Here is a 19,621-nt window from a genome sequence, read left to right as displayed (position 1 = left end):
TGTTGGTATATAAGAAAACAGTTCAATTTCACATTTTTTATCTGCATCCTTGTTTCTAGTGTTGACTTCTCTGTTGAATCTTTTGTCTTTTGTAGGGGAGGTAATCATAGCATCTAAGGTTTTCAGTTATTCCCAGTTGTGTGTCTCTCTTGGTTCCTTTTGTTATTAGATTGGTTAGGACTTAAACACAAGTTAGAAGACACCCTTGGTTATTCCAGATCATAAAGGACAAAGCCTCTAGTTCCTCAGTATTAAGGAGGTTTTGTGAATGCCATACAACAGTTTATCCACTTCAGAACATTTTGGAAGATCACTTGATGCCGGGTTATGGAAAATGGGGTACGCTAGTATATTCAAAGAAATCTTAGGTTTAATATCTCACTCACTCAGAAATAGGGAAACAGTGTCCCTGGGTCCTACAATATACTGAAGGTACTGAGGTGTTAGGCAGGTGGTCTGCAGACACTAGACTTAAGCTGGCATCTCTGGATGGCAATAGAATGTTGTACAGTGTTTTTAACAAGTTGGTTCTCTGACATTGACATGTATGGTTTTTTTCCCCCTAGACAGGGTTTTTCTGTATGTAGCCCTGGCTGTCTTGGAACTGGCTTTGTAGACCAGGCTGGTCTCAAATTCATAGATACTCGTCTGTGTCTGCCTCTTGAGTGCTGGAATTAAAGACATGCACCACCATGCCTGCCATGGCAGTATGATCTAACTGTATGATTTGTTCCTTGACAGTGGTTGTTGTCCAAGCCTTTCTTTGAATTTATAATTATTACTAGAGTAAGACATAAACAACAGAAGTATGATGTTGAATGTTTTTGGAGTTTGACATGCTAGTTCTTTTTCTGAATAGTTTTTCTGGCATGGAACCTGCTCGTCCACCTTTCTTTGTCCTTGACTACCATGCCATTTCACTGGTGTCCAGGGTCCCACAGTCCCACGGTGCCTCAGCCTTCCAAGGAGCTTGAATGTCAGCCAGGACCTAGAACCCTGGGCTCTGAGGGAATCAGTAGTTTTGTTTTTGTTTTTGTTTTTTTGTTTTTTTTTTTTTTTAATTAGTCCTGGCATCCAGTCATCATTTACAGTGCTTTTCCTTGGGAACCTGGCAGAGAAGCCTCAAAAATTGGCTCAATCTGCCCTTGGAAACACAAGCCTGCCCTAGGTTGTTAGTTGTCTCTGATATACTGAGAAGGCTTCTGAAAAATAGTAAAAAGGGAGAGGGTGGGGGGTGATTATCACTAGATTTCCAGGCCAGTTCTGTCATTCTGCCCCCTCTTTCTTTCTTCTATTCTTGTTTTCTAGGCAACAAGATAGCTGTGTTCAAAACTGATAGTGAAGAAGTCCTCTTCTCTTCTCATTCCCATGTTGGCTTTCCTTCTGGACACAACAGTAGGTCTGAGAAAATCAGCTCACCAGGGTGTGTCCACTGAATCACATTGGAGTTTTCTGTAGTGAGTAAGAATTCTGGAATTTTAAAAACACAGAAAAATTACAAGAGCATTTTTTTAAATTAATTTATTATATGTGAGTACACTGTAGCTGTCGTCAGACACTCCAGAAAAGGGCATCAGATCTCATTATAGATGGTTGTGAACCACCATGTGGTTGCTGGGATTTGAACTCAGGACCTTTGGAAGAGCAGTCAGTGTTCTTAACTGCTGAGCCATCTCTCCAGCTCCAGTATGTTTTTGTTTTAATCCCGGGTTGCTTCAGGTTGTCCATAGTAGCTGACTATGATTTGCCTCCTATTCTAGTAGGGATGTGATTTTGCCAGCTGCAGATTGTTTCTGAGAATGTGTGACTTTGGAATTTTGGACTTTTCAGAGGGTGTGTAAATGCTAGGGCCCCTAAGAGAAGTGGTGACTGTTGGTTGTTCATTGGTCACTGTTGCTCAAGTAGTTGCATGCAAAGAAGAAACAAGACAAAATTACATATCTTTCAGTCTGCCCTTTTCCTACCCCTGACTTTATTCAGGGATCTCTACCCTTTTTTTTTCTAGTGTTGGGTTGAAGAAAAGAAGTAGAAGATAGAAGAACGCACAAAGTAGCAAAAGACAGCTGTAGTTCTCCAGTCTAGAGACTTGATCTTGTCTCCAGTGAGCTGCCTATCCAAGCCTTTGTTACAGTTTGAGAAATGTGGGGAAAGAGGACATTATACTTAGTCATATGTACTTATGTTTAGTTTTAGGTTATGAGAATGTTGGTGCCAAATTACACTGTAAATACTCAACAGGTTTCTGGTGTGTCTGGCATGGCTCTAGTGCTTTGTTAGTTTTTTTTGTTGTTGTTTGTTTTTTGTTTTTGTTTTGTTTTTTTGAGACAGGGTTTCTCAGCCCTGGCTGTTCTGGAACTCACTCAGTAGACGAGGCTGGCCTTGAACACAGAAATCAGCCTGCTTCTGCCTCCCAGGTGCTGGGATTAAAGGGGTGCGCCACCATTGCCAGGCTTCTGTGTTGGTTTTGGTTGTGCAGTGATTCAGAGTTACGACTTGAAGGTTAGAGTCACAAGCAAAGATTTCTAAAATATAACACTTGGTACTTACCTTTTGGAACCTTAGGGATCCCTTTTGTAATCTGTAGCGAGGAGCCCAAGAACTATAAAGGTGTCTGTTCTAGATGTTGCTGGCTCTGTAGTTCTCACATTGCTGCTTTCTGGTCTTACACTGTGTCAGGAACTGAGTCGTAAATTCAGACCCATAATCAGTGAAGCAAGATACCTGCTGGGCAAATTGTACTTCTCTGGATTTGCTTTACTCTTTTTAAATACCTGCTGCTAGAGTTGTCTTGCAGAGCATCATGTTGTTAGTTTGGAGGTAGAGGTCATGGTAGTAGTTTGGTTTCTCATGACCCAGTTGACTGTTTGGCTCATGAAATCTGTGAAATTCTCACCATCTTCAATGTTGAAGCTTATTTCTATTCGTCGTTTGATATGGAAAGTTTTTTTGGGGGGGGGGTGCTTTTCAAGACAGGGTTTTTCTTTGTAGCCCTGGCTGTCCTGGAACTCACTCTGTAGACCAGGCTGGCCCAGAACTCAGAAATCTGCCTGCCTCTGCCTCCCAAGTGCTGGGATTAAAGGCGTGCACCACCACCGCCCTGCTGTAGTTACTCTTATAAGTGCAGTCAGTATCCTTCAGACTAAAGGGAAACTGTCATATGTTGTATAACATGGGTGGATCCTGAGCACATTATACCAAATGGAAACATCCATGTACAAGTAGACAAATAATGATGTTTTTCCACTCAGAAGATATTTGTACAGTCATAAAGACAAGAATAGAACAGTGGTTTCCAGGGATAGGAGAGAGGAGTTAATATTTTGTGAGCAGACTTTAGTGTTGGATGAAGGACACATTTTGAAGAAGAATCTGAATGATGACTGCATAACAGTGTAAATGTACTTAGCCCTACTGAGTCATATGCTCTCAGTGTATAACCATATGTATCTGCCTGTGTCTTTGTGCTTCTATGGAAGATGTGCAGTGTTCTGAATTGGTCAATGACTATATCTATCAAGGATTATAGGCTTTGTCAGTTAAAATTTAGTTGAATTTCTGTTTCGTGAAACAGCATAGCTGGTTTGACTTGTTGCTTATTATCATATCTTTGATTGTTCTCCACTATTATTCGGCTGTGTTTATACTCTGGTATTCTGAGAACTGACATAAGTGTTCCTTCTCTGTTCTTGGACATTGTAGTATTTTTACCAAGTATCATCTTCCTGTGGCTTCTTTTTTTTTTTTTTTAAAGATTTATTTATTTATTGTATGTAAGTACACTGTAGCTTTCTTCAGACACCCCAGAAAAGGGTGTCAGATCTCATTATGGATGGCTGTGAGCCACCATGTGGTTGCTGGGAATTGAACTCATGACCTTCGAAAGAGCGGTCAGTGTTCTTAATGGCTGAGCCATTTCTCCAGTCCATTCCTGTGGCTTCTTATTTGGAATAGTGTTGTGCTATACAGTTGATCAGGAATTCTTAAGCTACCCACTTTGGTGTAATTAATAAGTTGAACTGTGTTTTTTCAAGCCTTTTTTGCTTGTTTGTTTGTTTTTTTGAGACAGGGCATCTCTGTAGACCAGGCTGGCCTGAACTCATATAGATCTACCTGCCTTTGCCCCCACCCCCCCTTAAAGGGTGTACTACCACTGCCCAGCTTCAGGTCTGCTTAATAGGTCTTGTTCTTCCATGGGTACCTAAACTTTGTTTTGAGGTAAAAGGTATTTTTATTTGAGACCTGACCCAGACTGGTTTTAGAAACTTCCCAAGGAGCAGGAGGAGAAGGGTAGGTTCCAAAGTATTAGGGACTGCAGACAAACACCACTGTATACAACTTGTCGTTTTGGTTGGATATGTCATTACTTTGGGCAATGCTGCCAGGAGCTTCCTTGTTGGCATTGGTAGTGGACAGCTGTTGCTCTCAGGTTCTAAGGTATGCATGTAGCAGCATGGTCTCAGTCAGATCCACCATTCAAGGCTCCTTCAAGGGCTTACTAGCCATGAGCAGAGTTGTCTTCTTAGAATCTTTCAAGTCCAAAATTGTGGCATGAAATACATTCATTCATATCTGGAGAAATGTTTTTTTATTTGCCATAGTGCCTTCCTTTGACAATCTATTTTCTCTGTAGTACACTAAATAGTTTAAATAACAACTGACTTCTTCACCATTTCCTCCAGCAAGAAAGATCTTTCAGGGTATAGATAACTCATCTGAGCCCTAGATGGTTGTGAAATGAAACTCTTGATTTTGTTTCCTTGAGTACTGCCTAAGTGATCTAGCTGCATCTTTATCCTATCTTGATCTGTTTTTGGTTACTTGTTTTGTTTGTGAGACTGTGGGTCAAGACAAGTGGGGAGAGAATTCCCTTTCACAGGGGTCTCATATCTGTCAGAAACTTGTACATGATTCATAAAAGTAAAATTACAGCTATGAACTAGCAGCAAAATAATTGGGGTGGGGGGTGTCACCACAACCTGAGAGACTGTATTAAAAGGCCGTAGCATTATCAAGGCTGAGAACCACTGGCCTTCCTTAATCTTATCTTTGTGGGATAGGATGTCTCTACATTAGAAATCTTTCTTTATTAGGTTCTAGCTGAAATAGACTTGGAAATGACTTTCAGTGAGGCTAGAGAGAAATTGGGTGTAATTCCTGAAACCCCATATGACAGCTCAAACTGTAACTCCATTTCAGGAGATCCAGTACCATCACATAGACATACACAAAGGCAAAACATCAATATACATAAAAATAAATGATTAAAATAGCTGTGAGAATGACTGCTAGATTGTAAGGAATGACTTCTTGCAATTCCATCTGTGTGGATTGTACCCTACCCCAAGTATCATGAAAGTTGATGAATACCATGCCCCCTCGAGGTGGAAGAAAGTGATAGCACCTGAATTCCTAAACATTTTCCCAAAAGATGTGAATATTCCTTTCCCTCTGTTAGCCTACCCCACCTCATTTATTTTACTCTATGTCTGTAACTTCCCATCCCTTGAGGCTGTGAATGATTTGGAAATAAATTTCTCCCTTTTGGTGTTGGCTGAGGATAACTCCCCACTGTTCAGTTTGTGCTTGGTCATGTTATTGGTTCTATAGTTTATAAAGTGAAAAAAGATGAAGTTTTGGGGCGAAAAATTAGACTAAACTGGGTGAGATCAATTTATGCATAGTGGCTTTTTTTGGGAGGTTGGGGGGGTTGCCTTTTTTTTTTTTTTTTTTAACAGAGCCGAGGACTGAACCCAGGGCCTTGCCCTTGCCTACCACTGAGCTAAATCCCCAACCCAGGGTTGCCTTCTTTTTAAAGATAGAACATGCTAATGAGATACGTTCTGACTTTGGTTGGCTAACTTTCTAAATAAAGATAGGACATACCGTAGATAAAAATTCTGACTGGTAGTTCAGTACCTCTCGTTCAGCAGTGCTTAATTGAAGTGTTTATTTAGGAGAATACCAACTCTCCCCAGAAGGAATTGCATATATCTGAAAATGTAGCAGTCTAAACCTTTGGGTTCAGTATCTGTAACCTGCTTAACCTGCTTGAGAGGTTGGGATTCAGGATGACACTTGATCCTTGGCGTAGAAATCAGTAGGTAAGATAGCAAAGCATGTACAACCAACCACCAAAGTTGTAATGTAAACTTGGCTTAGTGAAATGTCTATGCAAGAACTAGATTTAGCTTTACAGGTAGTAGTGTAGCTGTTGAAGACTGGAAGCTGTAGTTTAGATTTCATAGTCTTATAAAGTAGGCAGATCAGTTTTAGATTAATTAGCACATGAATGGGATGTTCTAGTGAGTAAAGTCTCTTCCCTTCAGTGGGCTTTGTTGTGTCAGTTCCATTTATTGTGTTCTATGAAGGGAATGAGACAAGATGGGCTCCTTAGCTGTGAGAGTCCCCTCACCTCTCCTGGCTCCTTTGTTCCTTCTCTTCCTCTTTTCTTAGCATCTACTTTATTCTGTCGGACTGAGGTCATGAGGAATCAGCTCTTACCCTGTAGAGCAACAAAATATGTAATTATTTGTTGAGTGGGTGAGTGAGAAATTCAGAAATATACATTTCAAATGACAGAAATGAGGTGACTGAAGTCATGCTCAGGCTGAGTGTTGCTTTGCGATCACCCTTAACAAGAGTTAATTTGCAGTCTGTTCTTTATCTTTCAAACGTTTTAATTAATTAACTAACTAATTTTTCTGTGAGACAGAGGCAATCAACTCAGAAGTAGTCCTTATAAATATTTGTTAGTGGATGGATTGGAGGAACCGTTTGCATCCTTACTATAACTCATTGATGGGGCTTTTGTGGTACTCACGTGTCATGCTGCTTATTTTCCATCTAGGTCCTGCTGGAGTAGTCACATACTTTACCCTGCAACTTTACCCTGCAACTCAGGATTTCCTCCCTTCTTTTGGCAGTACTGGGAATGGAACCCTCAAACTCAGAAGTCTGCCTATCTCTTGAGTGCTGGGATTAAAGGGGTGCATGCGCGCATGCGTGGTGTGTGTGTGTGTGTGTGTGTGTGTGTGTGTGTGTGTGTGAAGACTTTTTACAAGAACACTTTTTACAGCCTCACATTGGTCTTTGACTTAAACTCATCTTTAGTAGCTCTCTCTCTCTAACTGTCCCCAATAAAGGAAGCAAGCCAGCTCCAGGAGGGAACTCCTGCGCTGACATTTTAAAACATATATCTTAAAATGAAAAAGGAACAATAGAGACATGAAAAGTGTTGTGTTGGAGAGGGAAAGAGATGTGTGGATTCTATGAATTCAGGCTCTCTGGGATAGAACTAGAACCTGGAGGCACAGAGTACAGTGCTCTGTCCCTGGAGGGGAGGGCAGTCCATTTTGCGTAGATCTTCTGTCGGTTGGTGTTCTGTGTTAAATGATGGAAAAGTCTTCTCTTGGGCTTAGGACATTTACTTGGGTGGTGTTTTGGGTGGTTCTTGCACCACTTTTAATCATTAAAAGGGTGTAAGTTTTATACTGGATTTAATAAGGTTTTTCTTTTTCAACACCCATGATATGTTTCTTCACCTGAAAGTCTAATGCATTTTGATGCCATTTCTATGGCAACTAGTGAATTCCAAGGGAGAAGATTCTATTTTTGTGTCTAGCTTGATAACAGGATTAGTTGAAGGCACATCTAAAATTCTGTTGTAAGTCAGTGCTGCTTTTTGAAGAGAATTGAGCTTATCCAATACAAATTTTTAAAGATTAATTATTTTTTTCATTAACTGTATGACTTCACTGGCCTGGAAGTCAACAAGTAGACCAGGCTGGCCTTGAACTCAGAGATCCCCCTGCCTCTGCCTCTAGAATACTGGGATTAAAGGCATGTCTTCAGTTCTGGCTAGCACAGATTTTTACTATTGACTACTGTATGTCCTTTTTGTGATTGAAAATGTGACTACTTCCTAACTTTCACCTACTGCCTCAGAAAGCTTTCCTTCCTTCCTTCCTTCCTTCCTTCCTTCCTTCCTTCCTTCCTTCCTTCCTTCCTTCCTTCCTTCCTTCCTTCCTTCCTTCCCTCCCCCCCTCGTTTTTTTTTTGTTTGTTTGTTTGTTTTTGTTTTTTGTTTTGTTTTTTTTTTTTGTTTTTTGAGAGACAGGGTTTCTCTGTATAGCCCTAGCTGTCCTGGAACTCACTCTGTGGACCAGGCTGGCCTCGAACTCAGAAAACCGCCTGCCTCTGCCTGCTTCTGCCTCCCAGAGTGCTGGGATTACAGGCGTGCGCCACCACCGCCGGCTCTTTTTTTTTTTTTTTTAAGATGTATTTATTTATTTTATGCATACGAGTGCACATTAGCTGTTTTCCAGCACACCAGAAGAGGGAATCTGATCCCATTACAGAGGTTGTAAGTCACCATGTGGTTACTGGGAATTGAACTCAAGACCTCTGGAAGAGCAGTCAGTACTCTTTAACGGCATAAATTAAAGAACTCCTTTGTGTGTGGGGGGGGGAGGGGTTGGAATTTTCCTTCAGTCTCAGCTGTGTGTGTATGTGGAAGCCTTTTATGTACCATACTTTAATATTTTTAGAGTGGTTTCTGCTTCTCCCTTTACATGTACTGTTGTGCTTTTGGAGAACAAACTTGTTTTCCCCCTTCTTGTCTAATTAAGTGGACCTAATTAAGCCTAACACCATATAGCCCCTCTCTGCCACTTCTAACCTGTTGTGTCATGTTGCCTTTGGTCTTGAGGTATGAGAATCCAATCCTTTTAGGCTCTTGATTTATTTTTGAGACTTACCTCAGTCTTTTCCCTACCGTCTTGGCGGGTGTTTGCACTAGGGCTTTATGCGAGATACACGTGTACTCTACACTGGTTTATGCCTTTAGCACCTTTTTCCCTTTGTGGTTTTGTTTTGTTCTTTTAAGAGCCTCTATGCTAAGCTTGCTTCCCTTCCTCTCAACAAGGATCTTAAAGGATTTGTGTAATGCCTGTTTCAAATAGATGACTAGCTGGAGAAATGGCCAGCCCAGTGGGAGCAGGCTCTTATCTTTTTAGTCCCCTCAGGACTTCCTGTCCAAACCCTAGGAACAGAATTGGGATCCTAGAACCTTTGTGAAAGTCATGGAGGTGTGGCTGCCATCTTTTTTCCTAACATAAAGGGAGCAGAGACAGGATGGCCAGGATAAGCTGGGTAGTTAGACTAGGTGACCATCCAGCCCTTCTTTCAATAAAGTGGTCCTATCTTAATAAAGTAGATTTCAAAGAAGATGCCCAGTACCAGCTTCAGGCCTATGGATCTGCCACCCCCCCAATCCTCCCATGTTGTGGATAGCCCTGGGCTTGTATTTTGATGCTAATTCCACTCCTCAGAGGGGCTGCAGATGAGGAATTGCCTTGTGAACCTTCTCCCTGCCTTAACTTTTCAAATAAAGGCTTGAGCCAATGATTGGGCAGGAGGAAGGGGAGGAGCAGAGAGTCGAGGGGAGGAGCAACAGGAAAAAAAAAACAGGAGGGGAAAGGAGAAGCAGCCTGGAGAAACCACAAGTTATATGGGATAATATAGATGGCATACAGTAGTAGAGTGGGAGGTGCCTAGTCTAGGCTTGTAGCTTGTTTTGTTAACTGATTGAGTTGAGCTTTCTTTTACCAGGGAACTGGGTTGGAAACAAAGTAGCAACATACCTGGGCCACATTGTCTCAGAAGATGAACAGGAGGACATTGTCTTGTCAGGGATAAATGGGTATTTGTACACCTATACTTATACAGCAGCATGGTTCACAGTAACCATGCTGCTGTATAAGTATAGGTGTACAAATACCCATTTTTGTACATCCATTTTTGTCCATCAGGACTTTGGTTCTCACAACATGAACCCTTCACAGTCTGAATGGGCACACACCATGTGCGGGCCTAGGTGCTTTCCCGGCCTTCTTGGTGGAAAGGTAATGCTGTGGCCAGGGGCTTGAGGATAAAACTTCTGGGAGTTTGTTCTCCTGTGGGTTATGGGGACCAATCACACACAGGTTGCCAGGCTTGTACAGTAAACCCTTTTACCCACCGAGCTATCTCACTTTCCCCAACTCTGCCTCTTCTGTTGTTTCTAAAGACCTGACTGGTCTTAAAACTTGGTCTAGCCAATAATAAAAAGTGATCATGTACTGAAAATTTTGGGCTTAAGAGGTTTAACAAGTAAATTGCTAACTTTAACCTCCCTTTTTATGTTAATATGCCACATGACTTATCACATTCTGTTGTATACACAACACAATGTCATTTTGGGCTACTCCACCAGACTTGTTTACTTTCTTTTCTATATGATGCTGAAGTCTCTGGACTTTGTCTTTTGGTGAATTCTTGGCTGGTATTACATTTGTCCTAATGAGATATCAGGCTGTGAATACCTTGGCTCTGCCTTGGTATAGCACTGTGTTGACTCCATCAAGTGTTAAACTCATGGAAGGCAGCAATTCTGCCAAGTCTCTTACCTTGTGGCAGAGAGGGCAGCTTACTTTGATTAGAATGCCTCCCTGCCCTCAGAGAGCTGGAAATCTGGGAAAGCCATAGTGTGTGGATTCCTTTTTCTCTGTGCATCTTTTTCATACCAAGATGGATGTGCTTGGCCCTTGGGAAGTGGCAGTGTTAGGAGGTGTGGCCTTGTAAGAGGAAGTGCATCAATGTGGGGGTGGACGTTGAAGTTTCACCTAGTGGGGAATAGTCAATTTCTCCTGACTGCAGTCAGATCAACATGCAGAACTCTCAGTTCTTCTCTAGCACCATGTCTGCCTGTATGCTGAAGCAAACTTCCTGCCATGATGTTAAATGCAAGCCAACTTCAATTTGTACCTTATACAAGTTAGCTTGGTCATGGTGTCTCTTCACAGCAATGGAAACCCTAAGACAGTGGTCTTCATTGTAACAAGTAGATTACTTCTGTTGTTCCTACTCAAACATGGCTATTTTAAGATGTTTCAACATTTTTTTCTTTTTTTCTATCCTGGAAACTGTATTTTATCAGCCAGGAGCTGGGAAACAAAAAATTAAATAGAGACTAAAAATGAAACAAAGGTAGTTTTCTATTTCTTTTTCTCTTTTACATAGGCCCCTGTGTGTTTCATCTTTTTCTCCATCCATCCACCCACCCACCCACACACTTTACATCCTAATCACAGTCCCCTTCTCTCCTCCCAGTGTTCCCTCTCATATTGGCCAGTCTGCCTCTCCGTCACCTATGAGAAGGGAGAAGTCCTCTTCTGTTACCTTGACACCTTAAGACCCTGAAGGACTAGATACATTCTCTCCCACTGAGGCCAGGCAAAGACAGCCCAGTTGGGGAGCAGCTCCACAGGCAGGCAGCAGAGTCAGGGTATGCTGCATGAAGATCAAGTTGCACATCTGCTATACATATATGGGGGGGTGTCTAGGTCTAGCCTCTTTAGTTGGTGATCCAATCTCTTGGCGCCCCAAATTGTCCAGGTTAGTTGACTCTGTTGGTCTTGTGTATTCCTTGTCTCTTCCAGGTTCCGCAGTTATCTCCCAGTTCTTCCACAAGCCCCAAGACTTCCTGATTTGTCTAATGTTTGGTTATGGGTCTCTGCATCTGTTTCAGCTGCTGGGTGGCCTCTCAGGATAGTTACATTAGCGCCTGTCTGCAAGCATAGCAAGTATCACTAATAGTGTCAGGGATTGATTCTTGCCCATAGGATGGGTCCCAAATAGGGCCCCAGTCATGGGTTGGCCATTTTCTCTGTCTCTGCTCCATCTTTGATCCGTACTATTTGTAGACAGGACAGATTTTGGGTGGAAAGGTTTGTGGGTGGGTTGGTGTCCTTAACCCTCTACTGGAACTCCTGCTTGGCTATGGAAGGTGGCCACTTCAGGCTCCATGTACCTCACTGCTGTGCGTCTTGGCTGGAGACAGACTACCTGGAGCCTCCCCCAGCCAGTTTCCCTCTATGTTCCCTGTCCTCTACGAACATGAGTTCCATTCCCCTCGCACCCCCCAGGTTTTTAATACAGAAGCAACAAGAAGTTCCATGAAGGTTCATCTGGGGTATAATACATGTGATAGCCTGTACCTAGATTTTGGTTTGCTTTGGTCTGAAAGCTCCCTATCAATAAACATTAATTTCTGCTTAGTATCTTGTTTTCTTTTGGGTTTTAGAGTAGTAGTTAATGTAGCCCAAGTAGGCCTTAAACTATGTGATGACTTTAAACTTCTGATTCTCTTGATTCTAATACTCACCCCCGTCTTAGGGTTATAGGTAGAGGCAGGATGTGCTGCCATATCCAGATGGTGTGACTTTGGCACCTGATCTGTGTCTCTAGCCTAACTTTTTTCTTAATTAGATCCAGAGACAAATAGTGCAGAGGAGTACACTTAGGCTGCATTACAGATTCAGAGTCTAAGATGCCAACAAGGTGTTCCTGAGATGCACTAGGGAGGAGGTGATCATTGCCCTCTCACAGGGACAAGAGGAAGGATGAATGATTAGAAAAACCCCAAGAGGAAAAGAGACATGTCTTGTCTTGACTTTTTTTTTTCCTGTGCCACGTCCATCTTATCTTCTCTCTTACTAGTGTTAAATTGGGGTATTTGATTTTTGTGGGTTACTTTGTTGGGTGGTAGGTAGAATTAGTGTCAAGTGTCAAGTAGCAACATTATTTCTCACAAAGTCATAGCTCTTAGTCAAGTGAATTTTTTTTGTTTGTTTGCTTGTTATTGTTTTTAACTGCTTTCAACTGTTGTCATTTAAAACAGTATAGGGTTTATTTCAACCCCTGTTCATTCAGGAAGTTACCAAGAAGGCATCAGTTTACATCCCAGCACTCCCGCCTCCAACTGACTTGGTTAGATTGTCTGCATAATAAAAAATAGGCACTGGCTGAGGCCTCCCTGGAAATGCTTGACTGTGCGGCTTCTTTAGTTAAGTGCTGTATGGAAGCCAAGAATCCCCTTGACCTGCATATTTAAGAGCTTCATTGACTCAAAGACATCTGTGAAGGTATAGGACTGGCCTTTTCTGTATTCTCTGGTTTGTGTTGGATGTGAACTTTTCATTCTAGACACTGTCAGCTGTCACTGACTGGCATCTTCTGGCTTTGGGTTACTATTCCCTTCCTCCTTTGTAAACTAAGTCTGACGTTAATTTTGTTACTTCCTGTGTTCATTTTACTTCCTTCTCCATCCTGTGTAGAGTTCATGATGAGATTACCTTTCCTGGAGCCACTTAAGAATGCCTAGAAATCAGGGGTGGGAGGACAAGCTGGTCAGGTCAGGGTTCAGTTCCCAGCACCCACATTGTGATTCACAGTCACTTATACTCTAGTTCCAGAGGATCTGGTGTCCAGCCACACATGTGATACACATACCTAGATGCAGACAAAAACATTTATATACATAAAATATTTTTAAGAGCCTAGAAACCAGCCCATATAACATGTTAGAAAATTTAGCTTCACACTGCCTTTAATCTCAGCACTTATGAAGCACAGGCAGGTGGATCTCTGAGTTTGAGGCCAGCCTAGTCTACATAGTGAGTTTCAGGATAGGCAGAGCTACATAGTAAAACCTTGTTTCAACCCTGCCTTCTCCCGCAAAAAATAGCTTCATAACAAAGAGCTTGGCATTAGTGTTGATAGACATACAGACTCCAGCAGAGCCTGGTGGGTGCTTGTGAAAGGTAGTAGGTGGCAGAAACTTGACTTTTTATATATGTGGTGGGTTGGTGAGAGGTGGGGTTTTTGTTGTTGTTGTTGTTGTTGTTTTAGTGTAAAGAGATATAGGCATTCACAGACTTGTCACCACATTTACCTTTTTTTTCTGTTGTTCGATGTGTCTGATCACCTGAAAAATTTTTTTGAAAGATTTATTTATATGAGAACACTAGCTGTCTGATCAGACATACAGAAGAAGGCATTGGAATCTATTACAGGTAGTTGTGAGCTGACAGTGGTGGCTGGGAATTGAACTCAGGACCTCTGGAACAGCAGACAGCAAGTACTTTTAGCTGCTGAGCCATCTCTCTAGACCTGAAAAATGTCTGTCTGTCTTTCATGTCTTTCTGTCAGTCTGTCTTTCCTGAGCCCTTTTATTAGCCAAGGAGTGGTGCTGCACGCCTTTAATTCCAGCACTCAGGAGAGGGGCAGGTGGATCTCTGAATTTAAGGGTAGTCAGGGCTACACCAAGAAACCCTGTCTCAAAAAGTCAAACTTTTAATATACAATATTTTCCTTTTCCCTTCTCTTCAGAAAGTCTAGAAATCTGTGGAACAGGGCCTTCTCATTGGCCCTCAGGATAATTGGAGTTTATTCCACTGTGGCTGGGCTTCCCTGTTTTCTTGAATGTGTTTGCTTTCACACTGTGGTGATACCAGAAGAATGTATTGTTTTGAGAGATTATTTGTGGTCCTTTATAGGAAAAGTTACCCCAGTAGTCTTGAGTGTGTTTGGCTTGATTTGATTTTCACAGTGTGTTACCAAAACATCTTAAATTCATGAATCTTTGAGCACAGATTTAGCAGTTATGATGTAACCTGTTATGGTAGTTCATCTTTTTTGTACACTTGTTGCTTGTCCCTCTAGCTTGCTGGCACCCATCCTCCTAGTGTAGCTGGCCTGCTTATTGCTTTCTGAAGGAAAAGCACTGGAAATCTAGTTTGATGGGGTTGTAGCCAGACCCAGCTTGGCTTCTGGTCTTCCCTGGCTGCAAGATCTTTGTTGGTCCATGTTCCCTCCAGTGAGGGAGACTGAATTTGAGTGTACCTCACATTCCCTTATCAAAAAGACTGGCTCAACTCCACCTTCACTCATCTGGTTCTAGGGAAGATAAGAGTCTGAGGTATAATGGGGCCCACCCTGTTTTGTGGTGTGTGTGTGTGAGTGTGTGTCTGTGTTTGTGTGTGTCTGTGTGTGTGTCTGTCTGTGCACGCGCAGGCTTCCTTGGCACACAGCCACTGGCTGCCTCCAGTCAGATGGAAAAGTAATCCCATTTGTGCTTCCCCAGTGACACAGATTGCACAGTTAAGCACTGCTGTCGCCATGAATGGGAAGTAGCCACTGCTCTAGGAGCAGGAGAGGAATGGGCCTTCTCATACTCTTGTTGTGTAACCAGTGTTTCAGCAGAGATGTTCCTAGGACAGAGTAAGATGCTGCAGAGTAAGATTTTAATGACAAATTATATGGGCTTAGTTTTTTTTCTTTTTGATATTGTAATGTGATTACATCATTTCCCCTTTGCCTTCTAGTCCCCTTCCATGTACCTCTCCTTAAAAAAGGAGAGGTACGCGCGCTCAGTGTGTATAAAGTTGCTTTTATGTTTTCAGGGTTGACCATTTTGGCATTGGATAACCAATTGGTATCCTTTTTCCTGGAGAAGATTATTTCCTCCATTCTAAGCATTTTGTAGTTACCTGTAGTTCTTTGTGTAGAATTAAGGCTTCATGTCCCCCTCTCCCCCATCCTCATTAGCATGTCTTTTGTTCTTGTTCAGCTCGAGTTTAGGCTGTCATGTTGTTGAGACTTTATAGGTATTGCTTCTGACATTACCAGGGGACAGTCTAACAGCAAACTCCTTGGTCCTCTAGCACTTAGAATCTTTTTGCCACCTCTTCTACAATGTTCCATGAGCTTTAAGTGCAGAACTGTTTTGTAGATATATCCAGTTGGGAGTGGGCTCCATGAGTCTTCATTTCAGTTGGTTGTTATTTTTGTTTTGAAATGGTCTGTGTTGCAAAGAGAAGTTTCCTTGATGAGGAGTGAGAACTACACTCATTTGTAGGGATAAAAAAAATGTTTACAATGTAGTTAGGGGTTAGGCTGTTTTAATCTACTCCTCCCAATATTATGACTTCACCTAGCTCTGGGTAGTTGGCTAGTTTTCTAATACCAAGCATACTTTCCCTCCTGTTGAGCATGTCTTGAGCACAATTACAGAGTACAATTAGAGAGCACAATTACTACCAAGATATGTGTGCTGTGCCTGACAGTCAGTCATTGATGTGTTTCTTAGAGTCATAGCTGGATGGCATTGCTTCCCTCCTTTGGAAGCATGCGTGGTGCCTTTTTTGTTGTTGTTGTTGTTGTTGTTGTTGTTGTTTTGGGTTTTTTGGGGGTTTTGGCTTTTTGGTTTTGTTTTTTCCCAGACATGGTTTCTCTGTGCAGCCCTGGCTGTCCTGGAACTCACTCTGTAGACCAGGCTGGCCTTGAACTCAGAAATTGGCCTGCCTCTGCCTCCCAGAGTACTGGGATTACAGGTGTGCACCACCACCGCCCGGCTGCATGGTGCCTTCTGGTACCTTGAAAAGTTAGTTCTCAGAAAGGAAGCATTCAAGTCAATTCCAGTTCAGAGGCCTCTGGGCCCTGTATCTGAAGTGCTTGATGTCTTCAGAAATGGGGACTTACCTTTCACCTCTAGAGCAACCCAAGCCATAGCAATAACGTGTATGTTTGGGAGCCTCTTGGAAACAGCCCTAATGAACAACTCAGAGGAGTTGTCTCTAGGAGGGATGAGAACATTTCATTTAAACTATGCACGTATATTGTAGGTTTAAAAAAACTGAATCCTTATGACCTTTTCAGACATTCTTATTGTTGTCATACTCTCCAGTATTTTTCTCTGCCCTCCCTCCCTCCCTAAATTACTCTGCACTCTGTAGACCAGACTGGCCTCGAACTCCAAAATTTGCCTCTCTGCCTCCCAGAGTGCTGGGATCACAGGCATGTGCCGCCGCCACCGCCCCTCCCCCCCAGGTCTCTTCTTATATCCCAAGCTTCAAGTGTGAATTGTGCCTATAATGATGTCCAAGTCTCCTTGCATTGGGAGTGAAAATATTTGGAGATAGCACTACTAGGGCTCTGGCTGGAGCCTTAGCTCATGTGATCTGTGGATACATCTATACTGAGGGCAGGCCTGTTGAGGGATGAAGTGTGTGCTGTCAGCCAGGGCAGAGAAGCTCATGGTTGTTGCGCCTGGGCTTGATGGGGCTACTCTGGGTCAGAGCAAACCAGGTAAGACCGCTGCACTTGACCTCTAGTTAACTGATGTGTTGTCATGGGTACATGGTGATGATGCCACTGTCTGACCTATGTGGTTACTGTGAGGTTTAATTAAGCCAATACAGGTCAAGTCTATAATGTAGAGCATAAAGTATTATCAACCCTAGAAGCGAAGGGTTTTTCTAGGTTCTAGGGCCAATTTAACCAGCTATTGTACCCATTGGGATATCCACATCAGCTGATTGTAAAATAATCTTGCCACAGCAGTAAGAGAAAACGTGATATCAAAGATGTCCTTGAGAATACAGCATATTTAATCAGAAGTTGGTGAACTTTGGGAACTATGTATATACACATGCAAGTATGTTTATTATAATAATGCATAAAGTGACTGTGATATTTGCCCTTTTTTTGGTTTGTTTTGTTTTTTTTTTGTTTGTTTGTTTGTTTTTTTTTGTTGTTTTTTGTTTTTTTGTTTTTTTCTCTGTGTAGCCCTGGCTGTCCTGGAGCTTACTTTGTAGACTAGGCTGGCCTCGAACTCAGAAATCCGCCTGCCTCTGCCTCCCAAGTGCTGGATATTTGCTTTTTATTACAGGTGTTAAGCTTTAGAAATTACAGCACCGTTGAAAGGAAACTACCAGAGCCTAACGAAAGACCAGTTGCTTTGTGTTCACAATGCTTGCAGTGACCCTCTCTCTCACTCACATGACGCCCTTGGGACACCCTGGCATAAGCACCACACTTCCATCCTTGCTTCTTCTTTCCCCTGATTTCTATAAAACTTAAACAGGTTATTACAGGATTTCTTCTGGAACAGATTGGGTATTCACTTGGGTAATGAGAATTTAAGGTTGAAAACAATATGTGGAATTCTCTAATTCTTACCTTAGTAAGTAAATGGGGGGGGGAGGGTCTGTGCCTTGATAACAGGTCAGAAATGAAAGTGGAAAGGGGGCAGCTTTTTTGACTCCCTAAGTTGGCTTAAACAGTTGTCTTAACTGTCAGATTTCTTAGCTAGCTACCATTCTGTTTGTTCCTCATAAATGCTGCTGTCTCTCTTGCCTAGATCAGTGCCTCTGTGATCACTGTGCTGATGAGACAGACCTATCTATGCTCACCTCACCATAGGATCACATGCAGTCTACCTTGTCATCAGTGCAGTATATTCTCTCCTGTCCGTGGCTGGCACAGCGGCACAGACTTATTTTTTTTTAATGGTATTGATTAAAGGGTTGCTTAGTCAACTCAGAATGTCTTGTCAATTGCTAAATGCCACAGGCATTGTCCATATTAGTGCTGCTTTTTCCTAGCTGAGACTGAGCTGGAAGCCCCAGAGTAAAAAGAATGAGAATGACTTCAAGACTTACTCCAAGTTTCAAGTTTGTGTGTGTGTGTGTGCACAGGTGCCGGGTTGGGTTGGCACCTGTCTCTTTGCGTGCCTTTAGCAGAGAGCGAGGATGACAGCAGGCGGGTGTGGAGCATAGATAGTTGAGGCCTAGTAAGGATGACATTAAAGGGAAAAATCTTCTATTTGGGGACTGGTCACTGCATTGGGTGTGGATTCTTAATTCCCAGAGCATTTCATGTCCCATGGTTTTATATAGGAATGCTATTAGTAGTATTGTGGTGGATGAGAATGAGAGTCCTAGGCTATTTGCTCTACAGCTTTCCTGCCCTGGCCCGCCCCGCCCCGCCCTGCCCAGCCCAGCCCAGCCCAGCCCAGCCCAGCCCAGCCCAGCCCACTGCTTGCTTACTTGGTACATGGCCAGCATACAGCATCAGGAGCAAGAGGGTAGATGCGTATGTTCATATATTTTATTTATTTATTTATCTATCTATCTATTTATTTATTTATCTATCTATCTATCTATTTATTTATTTATTTATTTATGGTTTTGTTTTTTTTCCAGACAAGGTTTCTCTGTGCAGATGTGCATGCTCATACATTTTATTTATTTATTTATTTATTTATTTATTTATTTATTTATTTATTTATTCCAGACAAGGTTTCTCTGTGCAGCCCTGGCTGGCCTCGAACTCAGAAATCCACCTGCGTCTGCCTCCCAAGTGCTGGGATTAAAGGCGTGCGCCACATCGCCCAGCTTCATATATTCTTTTGAGATAGTTGTGTGTTCCATGTTGGCATTAAACATATAACTTAGCTTCTCACGTTTTGGAATTACAGGCATGTCCTAAGTTTTCTAGGAAAAACCTGATTGTAGCAGCCCAACTGGAGGTCAGTCAGTCTGTCTGTCTCCAGTTTAAAGGAAAGAAACAGGCATAATCCATGATACTAGCTAGATTAATGCAGTCTTTTAAACTCCTGGCTCAGTTATCTCATTGCTTGGGGGTTGCTTTTCACAAGCTGCCTGGCTGGTCTTCATCATTGCCACCATCAGCTTCCATGAGGTAGATGCACACTTAGTTCCAGCTCTTGGTACCCCTTCTCCATCTCTAGTGCTGTGTCGTAGAGATGCCAGGTCGAGGTTTTATGTCGTGAAGCCCTTCCTTATCCCACTTATTCTTTTTAAACTGGGGATCAGAGTGGGAGCCGTTGCTACTCCTTCAGCTGTAGTTTATTTATAAAAAATTTGTTTCAATGGATCGACAAGTATGATTTTTTTTTTAATGAGTGCAGCTCCTTTTCGTGAGATTTTCTTTTCTCAGTA

The 19,621-nt window shown here is 42.3% G+C and overlaps 1 protein-coding gene across 7 annotated transcripts in view; it reads left to right on the top strand.

Moving 5' to 3' along the window:
• Window positions 1-19,621, top strand: part of Brd4 (bromodomain containing 4) — a 79,415-nt gene that overhangs the window by 28,036 nt on the left and 31,758 nt on the right. Inside the window, exon 2 of one of the 7 annotated variants that reach the window (XM_052165762.1) lies at window positions 1,309-1,457. The exons of the other annotated variants lie outside the window; for them this stretch is intronic. The gene's annotated coding sequence lies outside the window, so the exon portion shown is untranslated. The remainder of the gene's footprint in view (window positions 1-1,308; window positions 1,458-19,621) is intronic. 7 annotated transcript variants of the gene reach the window in all.

The sequence above is a fragment of the Apodemus sylvaticus genome, chromosome 20 (assembly GCF_947179515.1).
Source record: "Apodemus sylvaticus chromosome 20, mApoSyl1.1, whole genome shotgun sequence".
Taxonomy (NCBI): domain Eukaryota; kingdom Metazoa; phylum Chordata; class Mammalia; order Rodentia; family Muridae; genus Apodemus; species Apodemus sylvaticus.
This window is presented reverse-complemented; position numbering and strand designations above follow the sequence as displayed.